Consider the following 16,972-nt stretch of genomic DNA (forward strand, 5'->3'; position numbering starts at 1 on the left):
AACGGAATATAGGAAATAAGGTATCGAATTTGGAGATTCATTTTACGATGTTAACATCAGGGATTTCTATTGTTCAATGTAAAAACATGTTGTTAATTATTCCAACCAATGCTTAGATTTCTGTGTCGCTTTCTACAAATCTTATTAATGATATTGTTAACCAAAAACTATACCTTTATACCAAAACACTACTGCATGCATTCTGCTTGTTCTTCTTTGAAATACCATGTTCTGGCATATATATATATATATATATATATATATATATATATATATATATATATATAATAAATGTTTAGAGGTACAGAATTTATATATAGTTTTAAAAATAATTAGCGAAAGTTTCTCGAGAGCTCTTTCGGCTATCATCTCGTCAGAAGAAAATCGATAGCGAACAAAATAATATTGTGTCGAAAAATAAAGAGTTTTAATGGGGAACTTATTAAATGTGCCAAAAGTATATGGACACTAAAATAAATTTATTAACGTTTAAAAAACAATTCAAATATTAGCACAACAAAAAAAGCGGGAGAAAAGATTCAAAGTTCCCAAAAGAGAAACAATGCGTTTGATGTTTCTTTTTGCCGGCACAAAGAAGGTTGACGCACCGCAATAGACAGACTCCAAAATCTTTAAATGGTTTTTGGAGTCCGCTCTATGTAGCACCTCGAACCAATCTATTTTATATCTATCGGCACAGCACGGGTTGTCAACCAAATGCTGGCCAATAGCAGAGTCCAAGGCTGCAGAAGGAGGGAGGCCACCAGACCCCATCCTCCCTTGTCTGATCTTCGATGGAACATGCTAGTTTATACGAGTCAAAATGTGCATGGATGTTCGCCTAACATAACCAGCATCGCACTGGCATTTAAATTGATATACAATATTACTATTTTGGATGTAAGGCAAACTATCATTGCGAAAAGACGGGAAAGCAGGTCTCGTAGTATATACCAAACACAAGGACACAGAATTAAAGCAGTCGTAAATACTTCTCCGAATCTGTTTGGAAAGTCTATTACTCTTTTCCCCAATCCACGCTAATTTTAAATAAACCGGGCATTTCAAGGGTCCAAACTTTTTAGGAGATTTAAAATCCGCAACCTTTTTGAAAATACAGTCATCAATAAGGTCAACAGGATAACCATTATTGATGAATATTTCCCTGATCTTATCGAGTTCGGCGTATAATCTGCTAGGCAAACAAATCATGAGGGCTCTATGTACCAAAGTATTAATTCGGCCGACCTTACGTAATTTTGGTACAAAAGACAACCAGACAATATATATATATATATATATATATTAATATATATATATATATATATATATATATATATATATATATATATATATATATATATTAATATAACTCAGGAAAGGAAAAACATGTTATAATAATTGTAATAATGGCAGAACACAGTGATTTGCAAATTGCACAATTTCTAAAAGTTGTTTGGTCATTTGTTTAGAGGACAAAAATGGCAGAATTTCTCCTGTTGCTAAATGCAAAAAGCATCAACAACGCTCTGACAGCATCAGAAAACCTGAATTCGTTCAATGAATTCAGAACATCATTGACGAGAGCCCTCAAAAATCAATAAGGTCAATTGCAAAATATCTTAATGTCTCAGAAGCCACAATTCGTAGGACTTGTCATGAAAATCTTTGATACAAGTCCTATGTTATGAAGAGAGTCCAGTTCATCTCCGAGACCAAAGAAATCGGTTGGTAAGATCCAAGAGGCTTTTAAGCAAACTAAAACATCCTGTTGCGCAACACATTCATTGTTTTTCAGACGAAAAATATTTTGATCAAGACCAAATGGTAAACCGAAGAAATGGCAGATGACTATGTGCTGACCCTTCTGAAGTTCCAAGAGTTATGCACACAAAATTTCCAGCAACTGTTATGGTTTTCGGGATGCTTAGCAATGAGGGACATGTGATGCCACCACATTTCTTTTGTTGTAGCTGAGATGGTAAATTCAAGCAGAAAATAAGCATTAACCTGCTATTCTGAGAGAGGCATTTTGAAGATTCTAATGATCCATTTAGAGACAATTGTTCGAATATATCTGTAACTATTGAGTATAATTGTTTATGTAGATGTTGAATTTTTTCCTCACTGTAAATTGTATTACATATAAATACACTTGAATTCTTTGCAAAAATATCACGTCTGTCTATTGTTATTTTCGCATCAGGTTATAACGAGAACACAAATATTGATATAGTGTGCAAGAATATAGATTTTCGTCTTTATTTTAAATAAATTATAAAAAATCAATTGTTCTCTATAATTTCTTTTTTTAAACAACAGTTTAGTCTTTCAATTGTGTGTCTTTTGTGTATTTTAAAAAGATTTTTCTGCGTCCATTTGCTCTTATATTCTCATATGAATAAATGCGAATTCTTAGAATAAGACCATGCACATATTTGGCAAGAAAATGGCATTTTCTAACTGTGTATCTTTTTCATACGTTTCTCTAAACGTATTTTATGAGAACAAGAATATTCACATATTTTGCAAGAATATGGCTTTTCCCCAGTGTGAGTTCCCATATGAGTCAGTAAATTTGTTATTTTCACATCAGGTTATTTCATCTTTACTTTAAATAAATTATAAGAAATAAATTGTTCCCTTTATTACTTCATTCGTTTTCAGCAACAGTTTGGTCTTCAGAATTGTGTGTCTTTTGTGTATTTTTAAAGATTTTTCTTCGTCCACTTACTTTTATAGCAATCAATATACTAGTTATATTTTTCAGAAACAATAGTTTTTAAACAATTCATTACTTCTTTATATTGTATTATATTCTCAAATGTAGTTTTATTATAAAAATATCTACCAAGGATAGTTTCATCAATCAGGAGTCGTTTTAGATTTGTTTTAAGTAAATACTGTTTTACTTGAACTTCTCACATGAATAAACGCGAATTCTTTAACTTGGCATTTTCTAATTGTGTATTTTTTTCATATGTTTTTCTAAACGTATTATATGAGAACAAGAATATTCACATATTTTGCAAGAATATGGCTTTTCTCCTGTGTGACTTCTCATATGCCTCACTAACTGTGATTTTTCAGAGCAAGAATATCCACAAAATTCACAAGAATGTGGCTTTTCGCCTGTGTGTATTCTTATATGTGTCACTAAAGATGATTTACGAGAAAAAGAATATCCACAAACTTTACATGAATATTGCTTTTCTCCAGTGTGAGATATCATATGTGTCACTAAATGTGATTTTTGAGAAAACGAATGTCCACACACTTCACAGGAATATGGCTTCTCACCAGTATGGGTTTTTGTATGTCTCACTAACTTCGATTTTTGAGAACAAGAATATCCACAAACTTCACAAGAATATGGCTTTTCCCCAGTGTGGGTTCTTGTATGTGTCACTATATGTGATTTTGAAGAACAAGAATATCCACACACTTCACAAGAATAGGGTTTTTCCCCAGTGTGGGTTCTTGTATGCTTCACTAACGATGATTTTACAGAACAAGAATATCCACAAACATCGCAAGAATAGGGTTTTTCCCCAGTGTGCGTTCTCGTATGTATCATTATCGATGATTTCTTAGAAGAAGAATATCCACAAACTTCACAGCAATGTTGTTTTACCTTAGTGTTAGTACTCATGTGTTTTACTAACAATGATTTTTCAGAACAAGAATGTTTATACATTTTACTCGAACGTTGGTTTTCTCTTTTAATCCAATTCACTTATTAGTTTGTATAGCTGAGAAGGGGTATCCTAACAGATGGCAAACATTTACTTACTATCTAATACATTCCAAATATTTTTACTGTTGACTTCTGTATAAGTGCAATTGTTTTCCTTTAATGTGCATATATTTTGCCAATGTGTGTTCACATCTGTCTTAGTAAACTATATTTAAACTATATTTTACAGAAAAAGAATATTCTCACATTTCACATGTATTTTTTTCCAAATGAGTTCTCATGTGTCATTAAATAAAAATGTAATTTTCCTAGTTTAATTTCTCATCTCAATTCATGATTCTAGATTTTAATATCTTTTGATTTATTGTAAAATCAAGCACATAATTAACAACAAGTATTATTTTCAAGACGTGTTACGTTTTCACAAGTTTTTAAGGTAATAAATATTTATAGCATAATATTTAAGAAAATCATATTTCATTAAGATCCAATGATAGTGTTCAATCATGCTTAAAGAAAATAATATTTCATTAAAATTCAATAGTAGCGTTCAATCATGTTAACAAAAATTATACCCCATTAAAATTGATGAATAGGGTTCAATCAGGAACATCTGCAAAACAATAAAATTCAATATTTTAGTATTTGCATTCACGTATTTGTATTCTGCTTATTGTTGTCAATATTATTGGATTGAACTCAATAAAAACTCCAGATTATTTCAACCAAAAGGTCATGAGAGTCACATTTAAAAATAACTTTTCCAACAGATCACTGAACCAGTCGATACAGGTGTTGCTTAGAATATAATCGAGTTGAAAATACATCTGGCGTTTTTATATGATTTTCATCGTGGTAAAAAAATAAACACACACACACACACATATATATATATTCTTATTGTAACATTCATATATATATATATATATATATATATATATATATGAATATGCAATGAGAATAAATTACAAAAATTCATAAAAAAAAGTTACTGTTTGTTTTCTTCAAGCAAATTATAAAAATCCAGGAAATTAATAAATAATAAAGTCCAGTGTAGAAATCTTTCCACAGATATCGCTGTTATCTTCCATATAAGGTAATACATATTTATAACACAATATTAAAGAAAATCATATTTCATTAAAATCCAATGATAGCGTTCAATCATGTTTAATGAAAAGGATATTCCATTAAAATTAGATAGTAGTGTTAAATCATGTTAAGAAAAATTATACTCCATTAAAATTGATGAATAGGGTTCAATCAGGAACATCTGCACAACAATAAAATTCAATGTTTTAGTATTTGAATTCACGTATTTGTATTCTGTTTATTGTTGTCAATATTATTGGATTGAACTCACAATCTTATATTTATTTCATCCAAAACATCATAGGAGTCACGTTAAACACAACTTTTCCCAAACATTACACTGAACCAGTCCATACAGGTGTTGCTTATAATATAATCGAGTTGGAATTTTATCTGGAATTAAATTATTTGTAAACCCAAGCATTTACATTATTCAAATTTTAATATTTCATTTTTAAGTATTACATTTCTTTAATTATTGTAAGAATAGAATCTTCACGTTTCTTAGAAAATTCTAACAAGGTATTTCCTTTAATCAACAGATCATTACGTTTTCGAATCCATGTCAATCGAATGAACAAATTAAAGAGTCAGCTTGTTTATATGGAAGTCGGTAGAAACTATGAAGTCACTTGATATATGCATTAAAATAACAAAGGATGATCAACACAACGGTAGCTGATAGCTGTTTGCCTTAGTTACATATTCACTTTAACAAAATAATAATTAAGACAACCATAGCAGAAGTCTATTCATGGTTGACATCTGCTATATGTATATGTAATATCAGATTAGTAAAAAAATAAGTAAATATATCAATATGTGATCTCATATTAGTAAAAGAAATAAGTATATGCATATGGGATCTCAGATTAGTAAAAGAGAAATATATGTATATTTGATCTATTATTAGTAAAAGATAAATATATATATATATATATATATATATATATATAATCTCATATTAGTAAAAGATAAATAAATATATGTATATGTGATCTCATATTAATAAAAGATACATAAATATATGTATATGTGATCTAATATTAGTAAAAAATAAATAAATATATGTATATGTGATCTCAGATTAGTAAAAGATAAATAAGTATATGTATATGTGATCTCAGATTAGTAAAAGATAAATAAATATATGCATATGTGATCTCATATTCATAAAAGATAAATAAATATATGTATATGTGATCTCAGATTAGTAAAAGATAAATATATGTATATATGATCTCATATTAATAAAAGATAAATAAATATATGTATATGTGATCTAATATTATTAAAAGATAAATAAGTATATGTATATGTGATCTCAGATTAGTAAAAGATAAATAAATATATATATATATAATCTCATATTAGTAGAAGATAAATAAATATATGTATATGTGATCTCATATTAGTAAAAGATAAATAAATATATGTATATGTGATCTCATATTAGTAGAAGATAAATAAATATATGTATATGTGATCTCATATTAGTAAAAGATAAATAAATATATGTATATGTGATCTCAGATTAGTAAAAGATAAATAAATATATGTATATGTGATCTCATATTAGTAGAAGATAAATAAATATATGTATATATGATCTCATATTAGTAAAAGATAAATAGATATATGTATATGTGATCTTAGATTAGTAAAAGATGAATAAATATAGGTATATGTGATCTCATATTAGTAAAAGATAAATAAATATATGTATATGTGATCTCATATTAGTAAAAGATAAATAAATATATGTATATGTGATCTCATATTAGTAAAAGATAAATAAATATATGTATATGTGATCTCATATCAGTAAAATATAAATAAATATATGTATATGTGATCTCAGATTAGTAAAAAATAAATAAATATATGTATATGTGATCTCATATTAGTAAAAGATCAATAAATATATGTATATGTGATCTCATATTAATAAAAGATGAATATATATATATGTATATGTGAACTCAGATTTGTAAAAGATAAATACATATATGTATACGTGATCTCATATTAGTAAAAGATAAATAAATATGTGTATATGTCATCTCATATTAGTAAAAGATAAATAAATAGATGTATATGTGATGTAATATTAGTAAAAGATAAATATATGTATATGTGATCTTAGATTAGTAAAAGATGAATAAATATATGTATATGTGATCTCATATTAGTAAAAGATAAATAAATATATGTATATGTGATCTCATATTAGTAAAAGATAAATAAATATATGTATATGTGATCTCATATTAGTAAAAGATAAATAAATATATGTATATGTGATCTCATATTAGTAAAATATAAATAAATATATGCATATGTGATCTCAGATTAGTAAAAGATAAAAAAATATATGTATATGTGATCTCATATTAGAAAAAGATAAATAAATATATGTATATGTGATCTCATATTAGTAAAAGATAAATAAATATATGTATATGTGATCTTATATTAGAAAAAGATAAATAAATATATGTATATGTGATCTTATATTAGTAAAAGATGAATAAATGTAGGTCTATGTGATCTCATATTAGTAAAAGATAAATAAATATATGTATATGTGATCTCAGATTAGTAAAAGATAAATAAAAATATGTATATGTGATCTCAGATTAGTAAAAGATAAATAAATATATGTATATGTGATGTAATATTAGTAAAAGATAAATAAATATATGTATATGTGATCTCAGATTAGTAAAAGATAAATAAATATATGTATATGTGATCTCAGATTAGTAAAAGATAAATAAATATATGTATATGTGATGTAATATTAGTAAAAGATAAATAAATATATGTATATGTGATCTCATATTAGTAAAAGATAAATAAATATATGTATATGTGATGTAATATTAGTAAAAGATAAATAAATATATGTATATGTGATGTAATATTAGTAAAAGATAAATAAATATATGTATATGTGATCTCATATTAGTAAAAGATAAATAAATATATGTATATGTGATGTAATATTAGTAAAAGATAAATAAATATATGTATATGTGATGTAATATTAGTAAAAGATAAATAAATATATGTATATGTGATCTCAGATTAGTAAAAGATAAATAAATATATGTATATGTGATCTCATATTAGTAAAAGATAAATAAATATATGTATATGTGATGTAATATTAGTAAAAGATAAATAAATATATGTATATGTGATGTAATATTAGTAAAAGATAAATAAATATATGTATATGTGATCTCATATTAGTAAAAGATAAATAAATATATGTATATGTGATGTAATATTAGTAAAAGATAAATAAATATATGTATATGTGATGTAATATTAGTAAAATATAAATAAATATATGTATATGTGATCTCAGATTAGTAAAAGATAAATAAATATATGTATATGTGATGTAATATTAATAAACGATAAATAAATATATGTATATGTGATGTAATATTAGTAAAAGATAAATAAATATATGTATATGTGATGTAATATTAGTAAAATATAAATAAATATATGTATATGTGATGTAATATTAGTAAAAGATAAATAAATATATGTATATGTGATCTCAGATTAGTAAAAGATAAATAAATATATGTATATGTGATGTAATATTAGTAAAAGATAAATAAATATATGTATATGTGATGTAATATTAGTAAAAGATAGATAAATATATGTATATGTGATCTCAGATTAGTAAAAGATAAATAAATATATGTATATGTGATGTAATATTAGTAAAAGATAAATAAATATATGTATATGTGATGTAATATTAGTAAAAGATAAATAAATATATGTATATGTGATCTCATATTAGTAAAAGATAAATAAATATATGTATATGTGATGTAATATTAGTAAAAGATAAATAAATATATGTATATGTGATCTCAGATTAGTAAAAGATAAATAAATATATGTATATGTGATGTAATATTAGTAAAATATAAATAAATATATGTATATGTGATGTAATATTAGTAAAAGATAAATAAATATATGTATATGTGATGTAATATTAGTAAAAGATAAATAAATATATGTATATGTGATGTAATATTAGTAAAAGATAAATAAATATATGTATATGTGATGTAATATTAATAAAAGATAAATAAATATATGTATATGTGATCTCATATTAGTAAAAGATAAATAAATATATGTATATGTGATCTCATATTAGTAGAAGATAAATAAATATATGTATATGTGATCTCATATTAGTAAAAGATAAATAAATATATGTATATGTGATCTCAGATTAGTAAAAGATAAATAAATATATGTATATGTGATCTCATATTAGTAGAAGATAAATAAATATATGTATATATGATCTCATATTAGTAAAAGATAAATAGATATATGTATATGTGATCTTAGATTAGTAAAAGATGAATAAATATAGGTATATGTGATCTCATATTAGTAAAAGATAAATAAATATATGTATATGTGATCTCATATTAGTAAAAGATAAATAAATATATGTATATGTGATCTCATATTAGTAAAAGATAAATAAATATATGTATATGTGATCTCATATCAGTAAAATATAAATAAATATATGTATATGTGATCTCAGATTAGTAAAAAATAAATAAATATATGTATATGTGATCTCATATTAGTAAAAGATCAATAAATATATGTATATGTGATCTCATATTAATAAAAGATGAATATATATATATGTATATGTGAACTCAGATTTGTAAAAGATAAATACATATATGTATACGTGATCTCATATTAGTAAAAGATAAATAAATATGTGTATATGTCATCTCATATTAGTAAAAGATAAATAAATATATGTATATGTGATGTAATATTAGTAAAAGATAAATATATGTATATGTGATCTTAGATTAGTAAAAGATGAATAAATATATGTATATGTGATCTCATATTAGTAAAAGATAAATAAATATATGTATATGTGATCTCATATTAGTAAAAGATAAATAAATATATGTATATGTGATCTCATATTAGTAAAAGATAAATAAATATATGTATATGTGATCTCATATTAGTAAAATATAAATAAATATATGCATATGTGATCTCATATTAGTAAAAGATAAATAAATATATGTATATGTGATCTCATATTAGAAAAAGATAAATAAATATATGTATATGTGATCTCATATTAGTAAAAGATAAATAAATATATGTATATGTGATCTTATATTAGAAAAAGATAAATAAATATATGTATATGTGATCTTATATTAGTAAAAGATGAATAAATGTAGGTCTATGTGATCTCATATTAGTAAAAGATAAATAAATATATGTATATGTGATCTCAGATTTGTAAAAGATAAATAAAAATATGTATATGTGATCTCAGATTAGTAAAAGATAAATAAATATATGTATATGTGATGTAATATTAGTAAAAGATAAATAAATATATGTATATGTGATCTCAGATTAGTAAAAGATAAATAAATATATGTATATGTGATCTCAGATTAGTAAAAGATAAATAAATATATGTATATGTGATGTAATATTAGTAAAAGATAAATAAATATATGTATATGTGATCTCATATTAGTAAAAGATAAATAAATATATGTATATGTGATGTAATATTAGTAAAAGATAAATAAATATATGTATATGTGATGTAATATTAGTAAAAGATAAATAAATATATGTATATGTGATCTCATATTAGTAAAAGATAAATAAATATATGTATATGTGATGTAATATTAGTAAAAGATAAATAAATATATGTATATGTGATGTAATATTAGTAAAAGATAAATAAATATATGTATATGTGATCTCAGATTAGTAAAAGATAAATAAATATATGTATATGTGATCTCATATTAGTAAAAGATAAATAAATATATGTATATGTGATGTAATATTAGTAAAAGATAAATAAATATATGTATATGTGATGTAATATTAGTAAAAGATAAATAAATATATGTATATGTGATCTCATATTAGTAAAAGATAAATAAATATATGTATATGTGATGTAATATTAGTAAAAGATAAATAAATATATGTATATGTGATGTAATATTAGTAAAATATAAATAAATATATGTATATGTGATCTCAGATTAGTAAAAGATAAATAAATATATGTATATGTGATGTAATATTAATAAACGATAAATAAATATATGTATATGTGATGTAATATTAGTAAAAGATAAATAAATATATGTATATGTGATGTAATATTAGTAAAAGATAAATAAATATATGTATATGTGATGTAATATTAGTAAAAGATAAATAAATATATGTATATGTGATCTCAGATTAGTAAAAGATAAATAAATATATGTATATGTGATGTAATATTAGTAAAAGATAAATAAATATATGTATATGTGATGTAATATTAGTAAAAGATAGATAAATATATGTATATGTGATCTCAGATTAGTAAAAGATAAATAAATATATGTATATGTGATGTAATATTAGTAAAAGATAAATAAATATATGTATATGTGATGTAATATTAGTAAAAGATAAATAAATATATGTATATGTGATCTCATATTAGTAAAAGATAAATAAATATATGTATATGTGATGTAATATTAGTAAAAGATAAATAAATATATGTATATGTGATCTCAGATTAGTAAAAGATAAATAAATATATGTATATGTGATGTAATATTAGTAAAATATAAATAAATATATGTATATGTGATGTAATATTAGTAAAAGATAAATAAATATATGTATATGTGATGTAATATTAGTAAAAGATAAATAAATATATGTATATGTGATGTAATATTAGTAAAAGATAAATAAATATATGTATATGTGATGTAATATTAATAAAAGATAAATAAATATATGTATATGTGATGTAATATTAGTAAAAGATAAATAAATATATGTATATGTGATGTAATATTAGTAAAAGATAAATAAATATATGTATATGTGATGTAATATTAGTAAAAGATAAATAAATATATGTATATGTGATGTAATATTAATAAAAGATAAATAAATATATGTATATGTGATGTAATATTAGTAAAAGATAAATAAATATATGTATATGTGATGTAATATTAGTAAAAGATAAATAAATATATGTATATGTGATGTAATATTAGTAAAAGATAAATAAATATATGTATATGTGATGTAATATTAATAAAAGATAAATAAATATATGTATATGTGATGTAATATTAGTAAAAGATAAATAAATATATGTATATGTGATGTAATATTAGTAAAAGATAAATAAATATATGTATATGTGATGTAATATTAGTAAAAGATAAATAAATATATGTATATGTGATGTAATATTAATAAAAGATAAATAAATATATGTATATGTGATCTCAGATAGCACTCCCTTCCCGTATTTGCTGCTTCTTTGACTACTGAAAATGCAGTAGTTTAAATGTAATGTGAAGAGACATCTCGCTACTCTCCTGTTTGTAATAGTCCAAAATAGTTATCCCTTGCACCCTGGTTGTAATACGCAATGGCAGCCGACACCTATTTACCTTCGTAAAGTAATAGTTAAGAAAACAATAGAAATAGATTTAACAAGCAAGAAAAGAAAGTACTAGAATATGATAATGTATTATAACGAGGTACATGAACAACGAAATGATGAAAAACAGTCGATTAACAAGTCTACTCACAGATTAAATCCGTTATATGTATATGTGATCTCATAGAGATAAAAGATTAATAAATAACGACTAAAAAGATGTGGCAAAAATTGTGGGAATGCAGGCTTACCTCTTAAATGGCCTCGGTGTGCGCTTTGCCGACACAGCGTCATGATGCTGTAAAGGGTTCAAGATGGCGCCTGCGGCGTTATTTAACAATGCCGTCTCGCCAAATCTTGTGTGCTCTCACGCATATATGTAAATATGCAAATTTAGAGGACTCTGTCTTTTATATAGGCTCGCAACGTCTCTTCTGTGGGAGAGTGGTTGCAGGGTAGAGAAAAGGGTATCCCCCACTAAGCCACGAAGTCTATTTTGTACTCTGTCAAGGCAGGATAGGCTGCTTTTAGCAGCTCCTGCCGAGATATGGCAGCAGTATTCCATCCTTGTTGGTATTATTAATTGGTGCTAATGCAGAGAGTGATCCACGCTAATTTTTTAAATCGTATTTTCACGTTTAATTAAAGTTTTATGATATATTTTTTTATTCAATTGCAAGGTTAAAGCACAGAATAGGTACAAAACACCCTCCCCTGCTCATGGTTAGAATGGTTTTTTTAAATAATAACGTTATTATTTCAGCACGGATCACTCTCTGCATGAGTACCTATTAATTTATTCATTTTTATTATTATTATTATATAATACTATGGTGCCATTAATGCATGCAGCGGGGTGATACTGTGGTGAGAAGGGGTGTTTGACCAGACGGGATGGGGTGAAAGAGTGCAGAGAAATGCAAAAAACTTAGCTAAGACAATAGGACCAACCGCCAATATCGGTCTGTTAAATGCCAAGCAGATGGTATATTGTCTCAAAATGGAGACAGATTTGGAGTTATCTACGATATGTCAAAGGAGATGATGTTGTATTATTAGATGATAAAGCACCACACACAGTGCTGGGCGAAAGGAACCCAGGGGACTGCCAATACATATCAGTGTGAGCAACCACCCCAGCTCCCAGGGAGAGAGAGGTGTTGAGTGGACGAGACAAGGGTAGGAAGAGGGAAACAGGTGGAGAAAAGGGGTGTGATTTAGAAAAAGGAATTTAAAAAGAGTAGAGTCGTAGCCAGCAAACTGAATGGCTGGGGTGATCAAGCGCTCCTCACTTGGGGCCCGCACAGCCTGATGTTATGATTTTATGATAGCCTGTGTTAATGGGAAATCTATGACCTAACTTATCTCGTCATACACCGATCACTGCTATAGTCAGTCATCTCAATTTTGACAGTAGCCATTGTGAAGAATGAACTTAATAAATAGTTTTTATTGTTATAAACCGGAGTTCTGTTTGTTTGTGGTGAGGACTCTTCATTTTGTAGCAAGCCGCAAGGACCAGCAGAGTGATTGATGTACCCGATGACTACATAGGATAGGAGACGAAGGCCAGAGGAATAGTTGGCCAAAACGTTGTGAAGCAAGTAAGAAAAGATGAGGATAATAGTTTGTAATAAATAAAAATGAATTACATGTCTTGTTGACCGTTAACTGGCCATTAAATCGGTGCTCCTTTTACGATAAATTTTTATAGCAAACTCTAAAATCTTAAATAATTTAATTTTAAAAAATTTCTTTGCGGATATTTTTAAGGTTATTGAAACTTGTTAGCCAATAAAAGTAGATTTAGAATTTTGAAGTGATGGCCACTAAATGGGTGATCATTTTATGTAAACTTTATAGAAGAATATGATCACATTCTTAAATCTAAAGTATTGGATGAAATATTAAAAATTAAACGAAAATCTCTAGAGACATACTATGTAAGTGTATTCAGATTTTTATTATATATAAAATAAAAACAATTAAAAACTTCAAAAGCAATTTTTGTGCAACGTTGTCTAAAAGTTCAATCATATTTAAATTAAATTATCGTGTTTATGATAAACATTATTATTTTCTAAGAAATCATATAAGTTTTACTAAAAATAAACAAAATTCTGATTAAAAAAATCTTAATGTCAGATTGAATAATATTTTCTTCTAAGATTTTTATTGATTGGCGATTCATACTTTTTTTATTCACGTTTGTTAAAAGCAGAATCCATAGTTTTATTGGATTGCAATAAAAAATAAACTTATTTTAATGTTTAACATTATTTTAAAAGTTATGCATTTTTTGAAATTGTAAACAAAAAAGAAGAATAAAATAACTTACCTTTCATTCCAGAAATTCAATACGAAAAAAAGTGAGGTGAATTCGTTTTTTTTTTTTTGTTCAAAACAGCAAAATTTGTTTTGTTTGTTATGATTTCTTTAGTAAATTGATACAGTTTTTATTTTGTGTGTTCAATTCATTAAGAAATAAAATATATGAAAATATAAAAGAATCAAAATTAAAAGATGGAAAACATGATTTAAACGTAAAATTATTTAAAGAGAAAACCAACTGCTTAAGAACAATCAATTCAAGGTCATCGTAATCCGGTGAAATTATTTTTCGTTCCTTGTGTAAAAATATCCGTTCATTAGTTGGATTTTTTTTTCAAGTTCTCTTCATATTTTTTTCTAATTTATTAAAATAAATAAGACACATGAAGATATTAAACTAAGGTTTATTTTTTACGACTGAACATTCTATTATTATTTGGATTAGTTGAACTACTGCTTACACCTAAGATGAGAACAGTAATCCGAATAATCCAAATAATCCTCACATAAAAACATTTCACATAAACAACTAAAATTGCACGAAATGTAAAGTCAAATGAAAAAAAAATAGATTTGGATTTAAAAAAGAAGCAAATTATAACTACATGATTACATTATTAAACTTAATTTTCTAATTAGTTTGCCTGTTAGACATACAATCAGCAAAGATACGACCGTTATACTCATGCCAGCCATGTTTTCATATTAAAAGTTAAATAGTTAAAGTCTTCGGAGAATCCCAAACTAAAAAAAAGACAGTCATAATGAAAGTGTAGTACCTGTTTCTGGTTTATGTGTGAAAAAAAAATGTTTTAGTATTTTGACTTTATTTTTCAAAGTAGTTTATTTGACTGTCGAGCTCTGGGCACGTTTTCATGCCGAAAAGTTTATGAATCGGGAGACAGAACTATAAAATAAAAGTACCTGTTTCTGATTTATGTATCCATAGCCACCATGTTTCACATTATTATTATCACGGCAATTGAAAGGCATAATTTTTTTGTTGACATTTTGGCCTTCGGGACAAGATCAAAGTGTAGTATCTTTCTTCAGATGCTGCAGTTTGCTGCACTCCAATTTCTTGTTCTCTGTCAGTGGAGGAGAAATCCTTCACGACTGAGACAATTTTAATTTTTGTTCCTTTTCTCCACATAAAAAAACGACCCTGGTGTCTAACTCTGTCCCATGGGGAGGCATTGTAAATAGGTACATTAATTATAATTCAGCTGAATCTCATGAGTTGCATTATATCGTAATGTTTCCATCAAAGGGACATAATTCCCAAAAGAGTTACCTGCCCTTTAAACGATATATAAAAAGGAAAAAAATGTGATTTAATTAATTATCGATTTGTGTTCTATTCTATTTCCTCACATACTCACACTCGCGAGCGTATTTTACATTTCATCTGGTGATGAGGATGAAAAGACATAAGGATTTAAAAGCAACTATTTCATGAACATATCAAGTTTTTAACAGCAAGAATCGGCACTTATACATGACAGTTATATGAGGTGAATGTTTGTATTTTTGTTTCAAGGACCGTGACACGTGACAGATGTCGCTTGTCAGGGATCGATAACTCTTCCTTTTCTAAAAGTTAATGCAAACTAAAATTATATTTTTTATATATTTGTAGGTACACTTACATAATTTGACCCGAATTCTCGTGAATTCCCGTCAAGCATGGATCTGGCACTCAGTGGTGTCAGCCGAGCGTCGTAACCTTTCCCTGGCAATATATATATATATATATATATATATATATATATATATATATATATATATATATATATATATATATATATATAACAAGAAGGGTGCAAGCAAATTACACGGCGTTTATCGCTTAAAAGGCAGGCAACTGTTTGGGAATTACGTCCCTTTGATGGCAAAATACTATATAATGCAACTCATGAGACTCAGTTGTTGTTAAATATCGATTTGTGTTCTGTTATATTTTTTCTCATATTCACATCTGCGAGTCGGGACATTTTCCAACATTGCGTTACTTCTCTATCATAGGAGAAGGTAATACATGGGAAGGCTCAAAACATGACAAGTAAAGCCAGAATGGTTATAAGGCGGCACATGGCTGAAATGCACAAACAAACTAGAAACACGTACTACACTTCCATCGTTAGTCGTTAGATGCTGATTGCATGTAAAATATCAGGTTTAAGTCTGGAATTATAAGTTAAGGTCATCGTAAAGTTAACGGAATCAAATCTGATAAAAATAATTCGCAATTTTCATAATGTAATTATGTGATTATTGTTTTGTTTCTTGTTGGTTCAAATCTAGTT

The sequence above is a fragment of the Euprymna scolopes genome, chromosome 46, assembly GCF_053919585.1.
Source record: "Euprymna scolopes isolate OS-2025 chromosome 46, ASM5391958v1, whole genome shotgun sequence".
Classification (NCBI taxonomy): domain Eukaryota; kingdom Metazoa; phylum Mollusca; class Cephalopoda; order Sepiida; family Sepiolidae; genus Euprymna; species Euprymna scolopes.